The 19857-nt window shown below is 45.4% G+C and overlaps 1 protein-coding gene across 1 annotated transcript in view; it reads right to left on the bottom strand.

Annotated features, from left to right (window-relative positions):
- The window catches only part of ASIC2 (acid sensing ion channel subunit 2), a 987213-nt gene that overhangs the window by 573636 nt on the left and 393720 nt on the right, over positions 1–19857 (bottom strand). The gene's annotated exons all lie outside the window — the stretch shown is intronic.

Here is a 19857-nt window from a genome sequence, read left to right as displayed (position 1 = left end):
CCAAGTATTGGAAACAGAAATACAAAAACATGTCTCTTCCACAAATTCAGGTCTACTCAAAATCAGATTCCTTGGCAAGCTGAGATGGTACTGTTGGTGAGGGGACAGCCCCTGAGATAGCAACTTCTGAGTGTGGAACAGCCACAGTGAGAGGCAGGGGCTTAGAGAAAGAGGCTGTGTGTTTCCTTCCCTGAAAGTGCTTGAATCAGCAACGAGCAAGAAAACAGCAGAGTAACAGAGCAAAGTAGAAAGGAAAGTGAACAAAGCCAGCAGGAGCTGGCTGATGGTGACTGGAGCAGTATTCCCACCAGGGACCCTGCTTGGAAACCACCCTGAGGACTGAGCCCACAGCCCCCAAGCCAGTGCTTTGGCCAGGCTGAGGGCTGTCTTGAACAGTGTGGGAAGATAAGGCAGAAGAGTGCCACGAAAAGTACCTGCCTCAAGTGGCCACAGGTCCTTGCTATTTCTGTTTCCTAGTTTGCAATTTGGGGAGAGTAGTCTCTGCTTTATAGTGATGTTCAGGCTATTAAAAGAGACTGTTCTATGATTGGTCACTTCCTACACGCTCATTCAAGTGGGAAGAAAATGGTTCGTTGGGCTTCCTCTTGTATACATTACGTGGTCATTAAAAGGGACACTGGAGCTCCTCTTGGGTACAGTATAATGCCTCCACCACACCCCCAGAGTCAGGCAGAGGGCCCCCAGGCATCCAGCTTCTTTTCTTTGCAGCAGAAAGAGGCCTGGGACCTGAAGATGAGGGAGCAGACGAGCAGGGGTTGGGGCCCTGGGCCGCTTGCAATGATGGGCTCTGCCCCATTGTGTGTTTGTGTGTGTGTGTGTTGCACACTCAAGATGGGCCACGTATGCATGTGTGTGTTTGTGCTCATGTGTATTCTTCCCAGTACTCTAGAGCCTGCAGAATGACAGAGGAGGAGTGAAGTTGAAACCAAAGATAATTGTCATTGATGGATTTATTTAATGGCCTGAAAATGCCCAATTAGAGCCGTGTGCATGGTTGGCTGCTGAGCTGGAGGCCTGAGTGATGCTCTGCTTTTATCAAGGTGCCCTGTGGGTGGCCAAGGTTTGCTGCAGTAGACTCCTTCCCTGTACCCCGCCCCCCTGCTCTGTGGCCAGTTAGCCGGTGGTGGCATCAAGGTTTCATCTCCGGACTTAGCATACGTGACCACACACCCTCGTGAATCACGAGGTGCTGTACTTCCACTGCCTCTCCTTGCTTTTGGCCTATGAGCGAAGCTGGAGTGAATGTAGTGCTACCAGGAGGAACGTCCCGAGGAGCCTGGAGACGGAGGCTCCATCTAGTGGCAGTCACGTGCAGTTCTCAGGGACCTGACGAGAACCTGACCCACCATGGCTTGTTTCCCAGACCTGCCAGCTGTGTGACCCTTGGCAGCTCGCTCAGTCTCTGAGCAAAGGCAGAATGATGATAAGATCCAACCATCCTGGGTTTACTCCACTGCATCATTCTGGCCAGAGCCACCATCATCCTCTGCCTGGGATAGTAAAACGTGACGACTTCATGGTTCACTGCAATATCCCCACCACTTCCAACAGCGCCTGCTATGGATACGAGGCATTCGGTAACTATATACTGAATAAATAAGTGAAGGGCAAATCAGGTGACTGCCTAGGGCCTCGAATCTGCAAAACCCTTAGGTGAATGAGGGATTTTCTCAGCCAGGGCTGTCTAGCGAGCCAAAGTGAACATCCTCCCATATGGGGCAGCCTGCACTGCACAACTCCACAAGTCCTATTTCTGTAGAATACAGTGGGAAATGTGCCTCTGAGGCTGCTGCGTGGGGGCCCAGCCAGACCTATGCAGAATGAAGAGCTTTCCATCTTTGCACGTGAGCGTGTTCTTGGTTCATTTACGCAACTGTTGCCTGTGTACACCATTCAATACGTATGTGCACTTTTAGAGGAAGGCATGTTTTAAAATATTTCATCTTTAGACATGATGAAACCGTACTGTTAATATTCCGAGAACCCATTCATTATAAGAACTCTCAGAAACAAACAGAAACAGAGGAAGCTTCCTCAAGTTGATAAAGAGCATATGCAAAAAATCTACAGCTAACATTATACTTAATGACAAAAGACTGAGCGCTTTTCCCCTAACATCTGGAACTAGGCAAGAATGTCCACTCTCTCTACACTTATTTCACATAGTGCTGGACGTTCTAGCCAGAGCACAAGGCAAGGAATGTAAATTAAAGACATATCAATCAGAAAGAAAGAAAGAAAGAAAATTATTCTTATTTGCAGATGATATGATTATTTACATATAAAGTCCCAAGGAATCTGTAAGAAAACCTTCTAGAACTAATAGGTTCAGCAATGTTGCAGGATACAGGATCAATATACAAAAATCAACTATATTTCTATATATCAGCAATAAACCCTTGGACACTAAAATTTAAAAATACCATTTAAATTTACTCAAAAGTAAAATACTTACAACAAAATATGTATGTTACATATTTTGTATGCACTTAAGTTGAACATATGTATGTTAAAAACTACCCGTGATGATAAAAGTAATCAAAGACCTGAGTAAATGGAGAGGCATAGCATGTCCGTGGATTGGAAGATCCATGTTACCAATTCTCTCCAAACTGATACACAGGTTCATGTAATTCCTAACAAAATCCCAACAAGATGTTTTTTTCTGGAGGTATAGATGAGATTATCCTGAAATGTATATGGAAAGGCAAAGGAACTATAATAGCTAAAACAGTTTTGAAAAAAAATAAAGAGGTAGGGCTATGTCTACTCAATTTCAAGATTTAGTATATAGCTACATCAATCAAGACTGTGTGATATTGGTGGAGGGATAGACACACAGATCAGTAGACCTGAATAGAGAGCCAAGAAATAGACCCGCATAAATAAGCCCAATGTATTTTTGACAAAGTTGCAGAAGCGATTCCATGGAAGAAACATAGACTGTTCAACAGGTGGTCCTGGAGCAAGTGGGTTATCACAGGCATGAGCTCAGGTGCACCTGAACCAGACCTCACACCTGATATAAAACTTAACTCAAAATAGATCACAGACTGAAGTCTAAAAAAGGCAAAAGTATGAAAATTGTAGAAAAAAATAGGAGACATTCTTGGGATTCAAGGTTAGACAAAGAGTTCTGAGACTTGACATTAAAAGCATGCCCCATAGAAGGAAAAATTCATAAATTGGAGTTCATCAAAATGGATAACTTTTGCTCTTTGAAAGACTCTGTGAAGAGTGAAAATACAAGCTGCTGAATGGGAAAAGTATTTTCAAATTACATACAGGACAAAGGAGTAGTTTTTGGACTATGTAAAAAACTCAAAACTCAATAGTGTGATGGGCGTTAAGGAGGGCATGTGATGTGATGAGCAGTGGGTGTTATATGCAGCTAATGAATCAATGGCCACCACATCAAAAACTAATGAGGTACTGTATGTTGGCTAATTGAATTTAAATAAATTTTAAAAACCTCAATAGTAAAAAGCAATCCAGTTAGAAAACAGACAAAAGACATAAAGAGACATCACTGAAAAAGATATAAAAATTGCAAATAAGCACATGAAAAGGTGTCTATCCTCATTGGCCATTAGAAAAATACAAATTAGGGGCACCTGGGTGGCACAGCGGTTAAGCATCTGCCTTCGGCTCAGGGCGTGATCCCGGTGTTACAGGATCGAGCCCCACGTCGGGCTCCTCTACTATGAGCCTGCTTCTTCCTCTCCCACTCCCCCTGCTTGTGTTCCCTCTCTCGCTGGCTGTCTCTATCTCTGTCAAACAAATAAAAATAAAATCTTTAAAAAAAAAAAAAAGAAAAGAAAAATACAAATTAAAACCACAGTAAGATGTCACTATAACCTGTTAGAATGAATAAAATAGAGTGAGAACACCAAATGCTGGTGAGGAGGGGGAAAACTGAATCGTTCACACATCGCTGGTGGGAATGTAAAATGGCACAGTCACTCTGAAAAATGGGCAGTTCCTTTAAAAAACTAAACATTCAATTACCATATGACCCAACAATTGTACTTCTGGGCGTTTATCCCAGAGAAATGAAGATTTATGTTGACACAAAAGCGTGTACACAAATGTTTATGGAAGCTTTACTCGTAATAGCAAAAACTATTTCTTGTTTGCTACAAAAGTCTTTGGATACGCCTTTGAATTGGCAAATGGCGAAACAAACCATGGTCCCTACATATCATGGACTACTACTTGGCAATAATAAAGGACAAACTGTCGGTATACAGACAACCTGGATGAACTGCCAGAGAATTACACTGAATGGAAAAAGCCAGTCCCAAAAGGCTCATGCTGTATGATTCCATTTATACAACATTCTTGAAATGACAAAGTTACAGAAATGGAGAACAGATTAGTGGTTCCTTAGGGTTTAGGAAGGGTTGAGTACTCAAGAGAAGTGGGCAACCCGAGGATCTTTGTGGGGATGGAAATGCTCTGTATCTTGACTGTATGAATATCGGTATCTTGGTTGTGATATAGCATTATAGTTTTGCAAGATGTTCCCATTGGGCGAAATTGCGTAAGGGTACATGGGATCATTCTGTATTATTTCTTACGACCACATGTATATCTAAAAGTATCTTGAAATTAAAAGTTTAATTAAAAAAGTCAAAACTGTAGATGTGATAAAGTTTCATAGAACACACACACACACTCACACACACACACACACCCATGCACCACTGCACGCAAAATTGGTGAAGTCTGAATAAAGCCTATTATCTGTTAAACGTATTGGTCTAGTTAAATATATTGTGCCAATGTCAATTTCCTGGTTTTGATAATGCCATGTGTTATGTAAAATGTTGGGGGAAGCTGGGTGAGTGATAGGTATATGGTTCCTCTCCGTATTAATTTTGCAACTTCTTGTGAGGCTATAATTTCAAAATTAAAAAAAAAAGTTTTTTTTTAAAAAAAGCACTGAGCACAAAAAAAGACATTTTTTTTTTTTTGGTAAGTACTGGGAACAAAATAAAATTCGAACACTTGTGGTTTATTAGAGCAGTTACCACCCTTTTGGATGTGCTCCCATAAGCAGTCCTGCTGGGGCCAGCAACTTCAAGTTCAACCAATCAGGACTCACCGAATGGCACTTCCTCTCTGCTGCCTCAGAGAGCTTACATCACTCATCTCACATCACATACCAGGAGAGGTAGAGTTTGAATATGCCTCCTCTGTAGTCCATGCTCACTCTTCTAGACCATATGGCAAGACGGAGGAAGGCAGAGCCCTGTCCTCAAGGAGCCCTTGGTCCTGTCGACGGTGGCAGGGGGAATAAGACACATGCTTTCACTGGAGCCATGTCTCTGCATGGACCAGCCAACTCGACGCAGTTCCTAGTTGCAGAAGCTTTTTCATACCGGTCAGACATCAAAGAAATGAAAAGGATGTGACAACAGGGATCAAAATGGGGAAGACAGTCTCCCTACTCCTAGACAGACTGCTCTGGAAAGGTTTGCACTCTGAGGCTGACACATCATCTAGGTGTGGCGTGGCAGGCATCCCAGAATGGGGTGTGTGTGTGTGTGTGTGTGTGTGTGTGTGTGTGTAGGGGAGTGCTGCTGTAACAGAAGGTCTCATCTGCTTGCCCATCTGTGAAATGGGGAGGCTGCCAGGATTACTGTTTCCTTAGGTCTTAATAGCATCCCAGAAAGAACTGGAAAATAGGCTATTGGGGCTGATATTTCAGCCCTGGGATGAAAGAATCGGGATTCAGGGATGGGTGGTGGAGCAGGAGCTGCTCCCAGCCCTTCCAAAAATGCCCCAGGTGGGCAGGAGCTTAATCTATAACCGGAGACTCGTGTGCTAGACTCTGTCTGGGGATTCTGGCTGAATGACAGCAGGACACTCGGATGTCCTCCGACCTTCCTCAAACTCTTATGCAGGAGACATTAGCAATAAGCCACATGCACGGAGCAGTGGTGATGGGCCAGATGTTTCCAAGCACTTCATGTACATGGTCTCACGTAGGCTCATAACAACCCTTTGTGGTAGGTCCTATCAAAACCTCCAGTTTACAGATGAGGAGACTGAGATGCGAGAAGGCCAAGTGTCTGGTGTAAAGTCACACGTTAGTGGTGGAGATGGGCTTGGAATTTCCAGCTCCAGAGCTCAAGTTTTAACCACAATTTTAGATCCCCGCCTTCCACTATTTGCCTTCCTGCTGACACACCCTGAGAAAGCCAGGGCCAGTCACCCCCCAAGCCCATTGCCAACCCGAGTTGTGACATAGATGGGGGAAGCTTCTTCCATCTCAGGGAAGCTGCCATATTGGCAGTGAGAAGAGTACACATTCACGAAGTATGCCTGCACATGTCTGCTCCCCAGATTCCCCAACACTTATCAACAGCAATGACAGGGACTAACTGGAATGCTGGTCTAAGCCACCAGAGACCAGAAGAACCAAAAATCAGGGGTTGGGACACATCTGGCAGGCCCAGCCTGATAAAGTTGAGAGGGGGCAGAAGTTGGTATCAATGGACTAGGAGTTCAATTCCAATTCTTCCACTTCCTGGCCATATGAGCTTGGCAGGTTTTTGTCTCACTGTGCTTTGACTGCATCTCCTACAAAAGGAATGATATCTCTGTCTAATCATCAAGGGTGCTGTGAGGATAAAGCCATGGAGGCTCAGACCTTATTATGCTTTATTCCAATGGATGGAACCACTGCTATTATTTCCAGGGTAGAAGAAGCCAGAAGTTCAGGTGGCACAGGTGAGTTTGCTGGCCTTCTTCTCTGCTCTGTCTTCATTAGCTGTGGGGCTGCCTGTAGAGCTCTCCTCCAATCAGTGAGGCTTCCCTAGCCGTGGTACTTAAAATAGCATCACCCACCCTGGCCCCTCTCCCCATCTCCCTTCTTCCCTTCACAGCACTTACCATGGTTTGACCTACGGGTTCTTTGAGATGGTTACATAAAATAATGTATAATACACCTAAAATATTAGAAGTTCAGCCCACGTTGTTTCCTGGGGTAGAGGGAATATTTTCTGCATGTAATTATAAAAATACTCAGCTGGTACAGTTTTCTGGAATGAGTATTTTGATCCCAGCTTTACCAAACAGAAGCTAGGTCAATTACAGCTTGTACACCTGGCTCTAGGCCTGCAACAATCTCCCTGTTTCAGGTTTTGGTATTACTCTTTTATTACTTTCTAAAATTCAAGTTTTCCAGAAATTTAAGGAGGCCATGGATTGCTTTGGCCACTTTCCCAGTCTTCTAAGTAGAAGCAATATGTTTAATTTCAGAACATGTGGCATAGAAGAAAAAAAAAAACCATGGGCTCTGGAACTGTCCAGATCTAAGGTCAGGACCCACCTCTAACTCTTACTACCTATAAGCATTATTATTATTATTAACAACAGTAACAACAGTGGACTGTGGAGTTCTTAGTGCACGCAGGCATGGTACAGGACAATCTGTGTGCATAATTTCACTTGTTCCTTGAAACAACCCAGAAGAACAAACATTAAGCTCCTTTTAGCAGATGAGGATATTGAAGCTTAGAGACTGAAAGAGCTGGAATTGGATTTCAGGTCCACCCAAATCCATATACTCTGTTCTTTCTACTCTATTTAAGACTCTTTGAGCCTCATTTTTTCACATACAAAATGGACCTGCTAACGTCTGTCTTTACAGAGTTATCATTAGGGTGGGATAAGATACCGTCTAGGAAGGACAGGGGACTTAGTAGGGGTTTGACTCATGCCATCTCTTTCCCTTCCCCACATGCCCAAAAGCTCATCAGGAGAATGGGAGAGCTTGTTATGGCTTCTGGTTGAGGATATGAAGGTCAAGAGGAAACTAAGCATTTACATAAACAGATGTGAAGCCAGCTTTATTTCCACTTCAGTGAAAAATTTGAGCAGCCATTTCTCCCCAAAGCATGCTTGGTTTGGTAAAAGGAAAGGCTGGGAAGACTTTGTAGCTCTGTCCTTGAGTTCTTGGCTCTGAGCCTCAATCAATAACCTCCTGACCTGGAAGAAATAAAACTGTGAGGAATGACTCCCTCTCCCTCTCTGTAGCAGTCACCGTAGTCCAGCAATGGGATATCAGAACTGGAAGGTAGGGGCAGAAATTATTTATAGAGGCCATGGTTTACAATGTCTTTGTATCTTTTGGCATTCCAAAGCCAAGATGCGTGGTATCATCACCTGGTGTCGGTTTGAGGTCCAGAGCTCGCAGACTAAAATTGCTCCCAAGTTAACTGAAGATAAGTCTACACCAAATGAAGCAGCCTTTAGAAAAATTAGAGAAAGTGGTAAAACAGGCAACTGAAAGGTCTTCAGGATGCCCGGGCATTCTTAGGATGAATTTCTCTTGGTCAAAAAGAAGACTGCTTAACTCTTAGAAAAGTCCCCTGGGCAGTGTCTTGCCTGGTTCCTGCCCTCTCTATCACTCCACTGGGTCAGCTGCACCCCATACCCTGGGGCAATTTCTAGACCTTTTGGATAGTTTTCTAGCTCCATACAGATTCCACTTCTAGCACAGTATTGAGCGAAACACCAGATAGACCTGGCACCTAAGGAAAAAGCCCTTCTGCTCTACAAACCCCACCTGGCCCCACTTATAAAGTTGGAGTAACTTTGTGTTAGAGCATTACCATGAGAGTTAGGTATATGTAAAGCATTTGGCACAATACCTGGCATGTGGTCCTCGCTTCCCATCCCCCCTCTAATTTTTCCTCCAGTTTCCCAATCCTAGGCCAGAAATCCCAGAAATCTGTCTGGATGATTGCTTTGGTTCAGATGCATCTGCCTTCCTAAATGTTGGAGAATGGGTCTGCCCACAGGATTCCTTCTAGTCGCCATGCAAATAACCCATGCTGCTCTTTTACCCACCACAGCTCCATGAATCAACACCTCAATTTCGAACTCACTTTTGGGCTTTCCCATTCCTGCTTGTCTACCTTGAGTTAATGACTGCATCTGAGCACTCCTGAATCAGTATCCAGCTTTTTCTCAATTGCACGACTTTTCCAGGAAGACCTGCCCATTACTTCTCTTATCCAGTCCATCCCATCCAAATCTAAGTGTGACTCTACAAGATTATACTTCTACTTTGGGTATGATTACTGCTATGATGATTGATTTTATTTCTCCTGTCCAATAGAAGAGGGCAATAGTTAATCATCATGTGATGAATCGGGTGTTGAATGGTCTATTCAGTCCTCATGTAGAAAAAAATCTCAGCGTGTTCCGTATGTTGTCTATAATGAAGAGAGATCATTTTTCTTTTTTGTTTTAAATTTCTCACGCTGGAGTGAAAATTAAATTCAGTGGTTCTGATTCCTGGTTCAAAGTGAGTTAATACTTTTGTTTTTGGTTTTGTTGTTTCTTTGTGGGGGGAGGGAGTGCTATAATTTCTACCTTTTGTTGTTTGTTTTTACAAGCAGCATGGCATAGTGGAAATAGAAAGGGCCCTCGGGATGTTCATAACATTTGTCCTAGCAATTCCAGTCATTGGATTCCTTCCTGGGAACTGAAAATCAAAGGGGACGAGTCAGGAGAAGAAAGACTTTATGTTCAGAGATGCTCATCATAATATTATGGAATGATAGTCCCCAAAAAAGTGACTTAAATGTTCCACAATGAAATAATGGTTAAGTAAAGAATATATAATCTCTAAAAACATACGAGATTGACATCACATTTCTCATAAGTTATAGGAATGTTGTGTTTAGACAAATAAGACCACAGGGTGAATTCTCACATTAAATCATTAGCTTCTTGGTGTTGAACCGCCTCTAGGTGTGTCCTTGCTGCCAAGACTGCGAGTGACTTAGGACCAGTCCATACCTATTTCTGGAACAGAACTCAAATCCTGTGCCATGGAGCCTCGCAGGCAAGGCTGGTCTGTGCCCCTAGACTTCTTGTCTGTCTCCAAACCTGCCTGGTTTTCTCTGGTCTGAATCTTTACATATGCTGCCCTGACTGCCTGCAATATTCTCCCTGCTCCTTCTTCAGGTCTCACTTGAGAAGTCTCTTCCTCCAGGAAGCCTTCTTTGAACCTCCACCTCTGTTTTGTGTTCCCCCTCTGTGCTTCCATATTACCCATGCCCTCCTATCAAGGATCTTACCACACTTAGTGTTGACTGTTTACTGACTTGTCTCCCTAACGAACCTGTTTCCTACAGGGCAAAAGCCCATGGATGGATTCTCTTACCAACAATTCTGAGTGTGGCTAAAATCAAGAGTGTATGCAGAGGTGGGAGTCACATGAGGGTGCTGTTGGGCGAGAGGGTTGTGCAGGTATGGGGAATCCAGAGAAGGGAGTCTAGATGGTTCACCCAAACAGGGGCTGGAAAGCTGAAGCAGATATTGAGAGCAAAATGACTGAGCCAGAACAATGAGAACAGTGAGGATGGGCAGCGTAGCTAAGAAGGAGGAGCCCCTGGATGAACATTTGAGACAGGGGACGTGATATTGGATGTAATAAAAAATATATATTCTGGTCTTCATCCTCAATCCTGGCCAGCGCTCCAAAACCTCTGTAATTTTCTATTCTTATCAAGGTGATAGGAGCATCTTTTGTTCTAATATTTGGTCTCTGACCCCAATTCCTGACACAAATCTCCTAAATTCCTTGGAATTTCCTGGGATCTGTGTCTTTTGTTCTAATGAGGGAACTCTGGGTAAGCTCCTGGGTGGTTTCAGGATGGGGACTTGTCATCAGAAAGATCACACCATGATTAGAAGTTTGGAATTTTCAGCCCCTATCCTTCAGGCTGGGGAGACTGGGGACTCAGTTAATGACAAATCATGCCTATGGGATGAAGCCTCTCTAAGAATCCCTACAGAGCAGGATTTGGAGATCTTCCAGGTTGGTGAACATGCTGGGGTTCTGGGAGAGTGGTGCCCTTGGAGAGGCAATAGAAACTCCACATCCTTTTCCCGTACCTTGGCTAACCTCTCTTTCATCTGGCTATTCTTGAGTTGTATCCTTTTACAAAACATGGGTAATAGTAAGGAAAGCGTTTTCCTGAGTTCTGTGAGCCATTCTAGCAAATCATTAAACATGACGATGGGGTTGAGGGACCCCCTCCATTAATAGCTGATGGGTCAGAATTCTGGGAGGCCTGACCTGTGATTGCCACCTGGAGTAGGAGCAGTCATATGGGACCGAGCCCTTAACTTGTGGAATCTGATACCAACTCCAGGTAGGATACGCAGTTGTGTCAGAGAATTGGTTGGTATGGGGAAAAAAACCCACAAGGTCGGTGTCAGAGTGTTGTTGTTTATAGAGAGGAAACTGTGGTTTCTTTTTAGGGGATGTCCCCTCTGGTGGCGTGTGTGATCCTCAGCATGCAGTGCGACAGGAGCATGAATGGGCTCCCCACGATGGCCACGTGTTTCCGCAGCACTACTGATAACACCCTGACATGGCAGGTCCTTGACCATCTACTTCACCACACTTACAGGTAACCTCTGCTGGTCTCTAAAGGAGACTGGACAGAAAACCCCTTCCAGGACACCCACCCATCCAGGGATTCTGTGCTTGGAAGGTGCAGTATATAGACTGTCTAGGCTGTGGGTTGCTATGTCTTCCTGGCTGGATGGCAAGTAAAATCCCCACTGCTTTTCTCCCCTAGGCTGACCCCATTATGGCAACGGAGCCACTACTTCTGAACAGTGGCCATGAGGCCGCTGGGACTGGTTGACCATGTGCCCGCTCCTCAAAGCTCAGGAGAAGCCAAGCACTCAGAGCACGGGAAGGGATGAAATTCAGCAGGATGCAGGACAGAGTATTTGTGGTCCCGAGCCAGCCTCTTCTTCCCACTTCTGTCTTGTGACAGGAATGAATAATCACCCCAATTACAAAGCAACCTAAAGAAGGCAAAACCACTTAACTAAATGAGGTGCTTGGGGAGTGGAAGAAGGGAGCAGTGTGCAAAGATTTTGGCAGAAGGCTCTGGGCCAGCTCCCCGGAAAGCTCATATTAAACAGGCAACATGGCTTTCAAGAGCTCTTAAGTTGGTGGCCTCAGATACGTTCGGCAGTTTCTAGAAAATGTCTGCTTCATAATCGTCATCTCTGGGGTGTTTAGAGAAGCCAATGCTGAATTAAACTTAGCTGGAATCCAACAGCGACCTAATAAAGGGCACAATGAGCATGTGGGGAGGTGCACCCAAGCTAATCAGAGCCCTGGGGGAGCGTAGCGCTTGGCTGTCTTCTTCTAACAACTCCTTGGGGATATAATTAGCTCCTGCCTCTTGGGAGACCTGCCCCCACACCTACCACAATAAGCCAGTCCAGAGACGTAAGAGCCTGACAGCTAGTGTGTCAAGGAGACCGGGGCTGAAGCCTGCACGGCCCTCACCTGACCCCAGTAGTCCCACTCATAAACACTGCTCAAAGCCTGGGCTTCCATCTGGGCTCAGTCCAATTTGCTGTTCTTTGGAAATAGTCTGAGCCTCACGCACAGTGGGAGGCAAGACAACAGGGTCTGTTTTTAAAACAAAGAGAGACAGAGAGCCCCACACTTGCCAAAAGTCCAGATGAGCAGAGCCAAGGATAGGAACCTAAATTTCCTTTGGCCAGTGGGGCCAGTTCCCGCAGTCCTCCTTCATGAGGTGTGGGGCGTGGCTTGAAGGAGCCTGTCAGATACTCACTCTCCCTTTCTTCACTACTTGGCTTAAGGCAGTTGCACTCTGGAACGGGAGAGCAGGCACAATGACAGAGGGACCCAGTGTGGACCCCAGAGAGAGTGTGGCTGGCCACTTACTGGTGTAGCTGCATCCCATCTTTATGTTCTATGGTTCCCTGGGGCATTTCGTTGCAATAAGGTTGCTCTACCAGACATTCGAGACCTCCCACCACCAAGCCCCTCTTCTCCAGCTCCTTCGTAGTATTCTTAAACATCACCCTCTCCTTGCACCACAGGCTGAGAGCTGAGGGACTCTCTCAAACCCACAAGCCTACCCTTAAGGCACAAACCCTGCTCCTCCTTTAACTGCACTTCTGGCCTCCTAACCTTGATCTCAGCCTCTGTTTGTTTTTGTTTTGTTTTTTTTTTTGTTTTTTTTTTTTAAATTTTTTATTTAAATTCAATTTAGTTAACATTTAGTGTAGTATTAGTTTCAAGGGTAGAATTTAGTGACTCATCAGTTGCATAGAACACCCAGGGCTCATTACATCAAGTGCCTTCCTTAATGCTCATCACCCAGTGACCCCATCCCCCACCCACCTCCCCTCCAGCAGCCCTCAGTTTGTTTCCTAGAGTTAAGCGTCTCTTATGGTTTGCCCCCCTCTCTGTTTTTATCTTATTTTATTTTTCTTCCCTTCCCCTCTGTTCATCTGTTCTGTGTCATATGTGGAACTCAAGAAACAAAACGGATCTCAGCCTCTGTTCTGAACACTTCACCAGGCTGCCCTTTATTACCTGACCTCCTCGAGATTTTCCAGCTGGACTCTCTGCGAGCTACACTGTGACCCCGTCTGACTTAACTCCATGCATGGATCCAGGCTAAACTCCCATCCGTTCCCGGGCCCATGTTGTTCTCTGATGCAAGTGCACCTTTCTTTCCTTTAACTTCTCACTCAGCTGGCTGCTAAGCCTCATTTAGCACCGGCTTCCAAGAACGAGCACCCTGCGTGAACTTGAGCTCATGTCGAGCAAGCTACTGCCCTGGTTGTAGGAACCCGAACCCCAGAAAATTGTTCCTCCACTTCTGAGCATTAACTTCTTCAAAAGGCAGATTCTCTGTGAGATGTTCCTGCAGCATGGTGGAAGGAGCAGGGGACGAGAAGTTAGAGAACTGGAGCCCAAGATTGATTGCCTTGCTCAGGCCTGCCCGATGGCCCAGCGCCCGGGACCACCACTTTTGTAGAATAAATATGAACAGAACACCCTGAACCTGTGTAACCAAATGGATCCCCCTTCCCCTGTAAGTCGAGTGGCATGGCCTCAGGCAAGGTAACGAGTAACTCTGGGTCTCAGTTTCCCTATCTGCTTCATAGCTTAGTGTCCCTCCTCCAGGACCTCAAGCTTATCTGAGGGGCTCTTTAGAGAATATTTAGAAATGTTCTCTGAGCTTTGCTTTACGCCCACCAACCAGGGAGAAGCAGACACTTCTTTGGGGAAATACTTTGAGGATTGGGAAGTCAAAACCTGTTTTGCAGACCAGTTGTTCTATTTCATTGCTTTTACTATGAAAACAGGTCCTGGAATCATTCTGAGTTGGAAGTCAGGGTCTCTCTTTTCTGTCCCATCACACTGGTGGGAACTCTGGTGGAAAGTCAAGAGCTGGGCAGAAATAAATCCATTGCAAGCCCCAGCTTGGCACCTGTTCCTGCCCTGGGACCCACAGGACCCTACAAGGATGAGACTTCACTGCCCTCTTCCCTCCCAACATCTCAGGACTTGCAGCACACTCTTCCCATCTTGGAAGCTCTCCCCTATACCCAGCCCTGCATTTCTTTTCCCTCCAAGGCTATTGGAAGAGAAAAAGGAGGGCATCCTTGCTCATTTCTTCTCTGGGAAAGAACACTCCCTACTATTCATGATGTACAGAGCAAGGATCTTTTGTGTGTGTCACATCACTCACTTCTCACCAGAACACTTAGCAAGGACTTAGCAAGGTGGATGCTATCACTCTTCCTACCTTAAAGATAAAGAAACAGAGGGTCAGAGAAGCTAAGCAACTCGCCTGGAACCACATGGAAGGAGATAGCTGAGCCTCAGTTTCCTTATCTGTGAAATGGACAGGACTATAGTTCCTGCCTCAGAGGATTGCTGGGATGGTGAAATGAATAGATGTGTTCAGAGTTCATGGCAGGGAGTGACGAAGAGGAAGCTCTATTCAGATGTTTCCTACTTTACTACCATTGGTTTTTTCATTGTTCCTTCCCTCCTTCCTTCCCTCCTTCTCATACTCCCTCCCTCCTTTCTTCCTACCTTCCTTTCTCTTTTCTTCCTGGAATTTAAGGGTTCAAGAATATACAAGTTATAATAAGAAGCATGTAAGTGACTTGACCAAGGTCACATACCAACGAGTGGGTCACAAAAATAACAGAGTTGGATGATCAAAGAGCTCAGATTTTTAAAAGGACTTATGGTTGTCCTGGGTGAGCAGTGAAATGTAACTGGGTGAAGACCTGCCAATTGTAGCTTCTTTGCTAACACTTCCCAGGTGATGTCATGCCACAGGTCTACACACGCGTGTGAGTGCACACACAGGTACACACGCACACATGCACACACTGCTGGGGAACTTGGTATGCGTCAGAGGCATCAGCCATTTCTGTTCACTATCTCATTTCATCTCCATAATAACCCTCCGAGGTGAATATATTGTCTACGTTTGGCAAATGACAACATTGAGGCTTTGGGAGGTTAAGCAAACTTTCCAGGCTCACGTGACAGGTTACTGAGGGATCCCAAGTTCAAACTCAGGTCTGCCTGATTCCAAAACCCTTGCTCTTTTGCCTATACGACACTGCCTCCCCAAAACACAAACGTCTCAGGGTAAATATTAGTTTCTCAGGATGAGCTTTGTGAATGGCTTCCAGTGGATCCTGAGATGAGTACCCAGAGTAAAGAAGCATGTTTTGCTTGTTGAATGTAACTGAGATTAATGCTCTAGTTTTGTTCTTTTTGCCTTCCTCCAGCCCTTGCAGGATGAGCTTGCATGCAGACCTGTGTTTGTAGAATCTTCTTTTTAGATCTGAAGTGTAAGTTGGCATTAATTAAATGCAGGTTATAAGACAATTTAAATTTCACTTGAAAGTCTTCTCTGTGCCTGGAGGTTCTGGACAGAGCTGAGTTAGGCTGTACCATGTGGCAGAGGAACTCATGTATAATTTAACGCTGCAGTGGGGGCATGGGGACACAGACTGTAATTTTAAAACGAGGGAAAGACTTGCCAGTAGACAGTGTGTTTGAGTTTTTATCGGCGGCTGTGATTGTTGTCAATGGATCCCCAGCCCTTCCCTGCACACTTCACTACTCTCTGTCATTATTAATCTCTCTTGGTCTCTAGGATGTTCTCAGCTGAATATCAATGGGCTCAGGACAGACCCCCCACCCCCCGAGTCCCTGGAGCCCCTACCAATAGCCACCCCAAACCTCTCCTCACCCAGGACCCGATGAGCAATCTGTTCTAACCATCACTGTTCCTGGCCTCTCAGACTCTTTTCATCCCCAGGTATATTCTCAGCACCTTATTTGAAAGGCATCCTAAGAGTCTAAGAGATGTCAGGGCTTTATCTTATACCACTGTCCCCCTTGATTTCTGTGTACCGCCACACCAGCCTCTGTGCAGGTCCCCTCACGGATTCTGCTTCCTCTGACCTCAGGGCCTTTGCAAATGTTGCTTCTTCCATCTGGACATCTCTTCCCCAACTCTTCATCTGGGCAACTATTTTTTGTCTTTGGCACTCGGCTTAATTGGTATTCTACAGGGAGGGGTGCCTGGTCACCTAGACAAAGTCAAGGCCCCTGTCTCAGCTGCCTGGAATTTTCTTCACGGCATGCATCATGGTTGACACTTAAATATCCTTCTGTGTGATTCTTTGGCTCACACTGTTATGCCCCCCCCCCTGCAGATGGGTAGCTTCTGAAGTAGAACATACAAGGTGATCCAGTGAATGCTGAGATGATAAAAATGCGGACTGACCCTCACTTATATTTTCTATACGCATTGATACCAGGGCCCTAAGTCAGCCCAGCGTGAGGTGGCCACCTGCACCTGTGGTCCACAGGGCTCCAGGGAAGGGTGAGGGAGGGTCCAAGCAGTGGAACTGGCAGTGCTGAGCCCCACTTCTTTCACTTGCAGACATGCTGTGATGAGTCATCTATGTGTGCCCAGCTAAGAGAGCTTTTACCGTTTTTATCCCTTTTAACGAAACCAACCCTTACAAAACAGACGAGTGACTTCAAAAGAGTCCTGTGGAGAAACCACGGGCTGAAATGAAGACAACTGTGTGGGTGCTAAGGTCCTCCTGGGGCTAGCTCCCCATCAGCCTGATTTCTAGGCTAAAAACAACTTTGATCTAATTGGGACCGGAAAGAAAAGTCAGCCAAAAAGGTTGTCATTGCCAAAATGATGATCTGAGAATATGTAAGTCCATCCAGTATTACTCATGATGCTTTGTTAATAAAAATGTTAAATTAATAGTGTCTGTTTTCTCTACTCATTGTTTTAAAGTTTCTATTTTGTGCATGTTTTATTATTTTCACAAACTACTGCAATAATGGTTGTCTTAGCTGGGGCTGTTAGGACAATAGCATAGCTTAGGCAGCTTGAATAACAAACATTTCCTTCTCACGGTCCTGGGGGCTGGAAAGTCCAGGATCAAGGTGCTGGCAGATTTGGTGCCTAGTGAGATCTGCTTCCTGATTTGCAGATAGCCGTGTTCATGCTATGCCTTCATACGGCCAAGACAGAGACCATCTGCTGTGTCTCTTTTTATAAGGGCGCCAATCCCATCATGAGGGGTTCCACCCTCATGACCCCATCCTCTCTCAAAGGTCCCACCTTCTAATATCATCACATTAAGGATTAGGACTTCAATATATTAATTTTGGGAGCACACAAACATTCAGGCCATAGCATTGGTCCATGCATATCATCTATTTAATATAGCTTAAATACCTTTATCTATATGGGAGAGAGGTGATCCAACTTATGTGGTGATAGGGGTGTCCGATTCAAATTCTGTCGGCCATGGTACTACACTGTAAAGACACGGAGAGCAAAGACCATAACACTTACCCCTTGGCTACAAAGTAAATGGCCACTGGGCACGAGCAGCATGGCCGTGTTGAATGAATGTGTGACAGGCTGGCATTCTCCAAGTGTTTCGGGTCAGGATTTAGGTTCTTCAAAGCTGGCATTTCTACTTGAGGCTATAGGAGATGCTGAAGCCAGATGATAAACCAATTAACAGTCCTTCAAGGAAAACCGAAGTTCAAATGCAAAGCCCCTAACACTCTTGACTCAGGCACAGCAGTCGAGAGCCCCCGGGGTTGCTTGAGCATACTCAGAATTCTTCTTCACCCTCTCTGCCCAAACAGCTTATCCGAGTATATTTTCCAGACAGGTTCAGTGGTCCTTCCCCAGGAGGAATTCTGGTGCATACATTTTTCTCCATCTAATCTCACAATAAATGCAGGAGGCAGGATTCAATATTCAAGATCTCAAAGGGATATTGTGGGGGAGGGCATCCCCGTGGCTTTGTATTCAGACAGACCTCAATACAAATCTAGCTTTCCCCAAATGACACTCGGGAAGTTACTGAACATTTCTGAAGCGGTTTCCTCACATGGACCACAGAGACAATGTGTAATTTGCCAGGTTATTATGACAATCAAATGAGAAACCTTCTGTGGCATTCCCGAGATATTGAGTGGCTCAACAAATGTAATCCCTGCCCCCACCCCCACCCCGTCCCACTCATGTCACCATGCTCCGCCAGGCTCTGAAGATATTTACCTCCTGCACAACATTCCTGAAGTCAACTGGTCACATACCAGTAGCCACTGGATCCTCCCGGGACCTGCAGCAGGCCCACCCACCCACCTGTGCCCAGCCCAGTGGGTCTAATCACACTGTCTCTGCCAGCTCCCTCAGCTCAAGGGACACTGAAATTCCATGATGACAAACGCTTCCAGCTCAGGTCACACTCCTTTCTGACTATACTCCTCAGCAATGATCTCACCTCTGAACCCACACTCAGGTCCTCCCCAGCCACCTCAAGCCCCATCTCCATTCTAGCCATCTTCAAACACCTGTGGTTTTCACAGCATGTGCTTCCTTCTGCCTGAAACATCCTTTCCCCTGTACCTTCGACCAGCCCCATGACCTTCATTCATCTAACTGATTTCTCTTTCTAGAGGCTGTTCAGACTTCACCACCTCCACAAAACCTTCTCCCAGTCTCCAGCCTAGGTTAGGGGCCTCTTCCCTGCTCATTCCACCAACTTGTTATTTCTGGACTCTCTTCAGCCCAGCTGAGTTCCTAGCCTTGCTTTCCATGTCTCCAGTACCCAACAAGGCGATCAATGTCTAATGGATATTTCATAAATGACAGACCCATCTTGTCATTTGCTCATTTTTCCCTCATAGAGTCATATCTTATTCTTTTTTCCAGTTTGACCATAAGCTCCTGGAGGTCAGAAATTTGTCTTCACTGCTGGGGCTAACATAATCCTTTATACACAGTAGGCGTTCAATAACTACTTCTTGTTTACTGGTTGATTGATTGATTTAAAGAGGATTGAATTCCCGAAAACCAATACGATGGCTAGCAGAAAAGTAAAAGTAAGGGACAAGATTAAGAATTGGGCTGGTTGAGGCGATTCTGAGTGGGTGGGTGGTAGAGGGTATTATGGGGTTAGGGGTAATAGTACAGCTGACATGCAACCAAAACTCAGGTTTCCTAGACTTGGGGATCTACCCCATAGGCAAACTACTATGAAAGCCAAGAGACCCAAAGGCCCCAAAAGGTGACTCCTTCCCCTGGCCAACATGACCACCCCATTTCTAGAGCCACCGGAGGAATCATCTGGAAGGCTGACGGTGTGTGGGACAGCATCTTCTGGACCAGACAATTCCTTATCCATCCCAGTCCATCTCCACTACCCCAACTTATCCTCCCTTAGCTGTTCTTACCCCCTGCCTGGGATTGAGGCAGCTGTTCAGAAGGTCCATGCAGAGCAGAAAAGACCTGTCTCCATTCTGACCTGGAATGGACAGCTCTCCCCAGCATGGTTCAAGGGGGCTATACAAGGTCTCCTGCCCCAGAATAGCTTCCCTACTGGTGCACGATGGGTAGAGTTACCAGATAAAATACAAGATACCTAGTTCAATTTGAA

Source organism: Ursus arctos, unplaced genomic scaffold (assembly GCF_023065955.2).
Source record: "Ursus arctos isolate Adak ecotype North America unplaced genomic scaffold, UrsArc2.0 scaffold_24, whole genome shotgun sequence".
Lineage (NCBI taxonomy): Eukaryota > Metazoa > Chordata > Mammalia > Carnivora > Ursidae > Ursus > Ursus arctos.
This window is presented reverse-complemented; position numbering and strand designations above follow the sequence as displayed.